General features: G+C 34.2%; 1 non-coding gene across 1 annotated transcript; it reads right to left on the bottom strand.

Annotated features, from left to right (window-relative positions):
* Positions 1–371: 371 nt before the first annotated feature.
* Positions 372–478, bottom strand: LOC112412399 (U6 spliceosomal RNA). The gene has a single exon (XR_003005796.1). It is a non-coding gene; the product is annotated as a U6 spliceosomal RNA (small nuclear RNA).
* Positions 479–730: the final 252 nt, after the last annotated feature.

Here is a 730-nt window from a genome sequence, read left to right as displayed (position 1 = left end):
TTTGACACTTAGCAAATTTTCCTCACATTGTTTAATTTTGATGTCTTTCTAGCGTTTAGCCACAGTAGACATCTGACCCCTTCATTATGTCTCCTAGTATAGTCATATCAAAGTATTTATATGTTAAGATACATGTTATTTTTTTAAATTAATTTTTATTGGAGTATAGTTGTTTTATGTTGGGTTAGTTTCTTCTGTACAGCAAAATGAATCAGCTATATGTATGCATATATCCCCTCTATTTTGGAGTTCCTTCCCGTTTAGGTCACCACAGAGCACTGAGTAGAGTTCCCTGAGCTATACAGTAGGCTCTCATTAGTTATCTATTTTATATGTAGTATCAATAGTGTATATGTGTCAATCCCAATCTCAGAAATATGGAATGCTTCACAAATTTGCATGTCACCCTTGTACAGGGGCCATGCTAATCTTCTCTGTATCATTCCAATTTTAGTATATGTGTTGCTGAAGCGAGTACGACCCCTCTCCTTTAGAGCCCTATATTCTTAAAGTCAAAATTGATATTATTTAGCATTTCTTGGTAAAGCCTTTATTTTTTTTCCAGGATATTAAGGTAATTGTCTTCTGAGATGATATTATGTGAGTATCCTCAAATTTTACATGATTGGATGCAGCAAAAGTTAAATCTACTGTACTAGAAAAACCAACAATAGCACTCACAGATGACAGCATAGTTACCCTGTACTTTAGCTACCTTTGATAACTGAGC

Source organism: Neophocaena asiaeorientalis, unplaced genomic scaffold (genome assembly GCF_003031525.2).
Source record: "Neophocaena asiaeorientalis asiaeorientalis breed wild unplaced genomic scaffold, Neophocaena_asiaeorientalis_V1.1 scaffold769, whole genome shotgun sequence".
In the NCBI taxonomy this organism is placed as follows: Eukaryota; Metazoa; Chordata; class Mammalia; order Artiodactyla; family Phocoenidae; genus Neophocaena; species Neophocaena asiaeorientalis.
The sequence above is the reverse complement of the archived record's forward strand: the minus strand, read 5'-3'. Positions and strand labels throughout refer to the sequence as shown.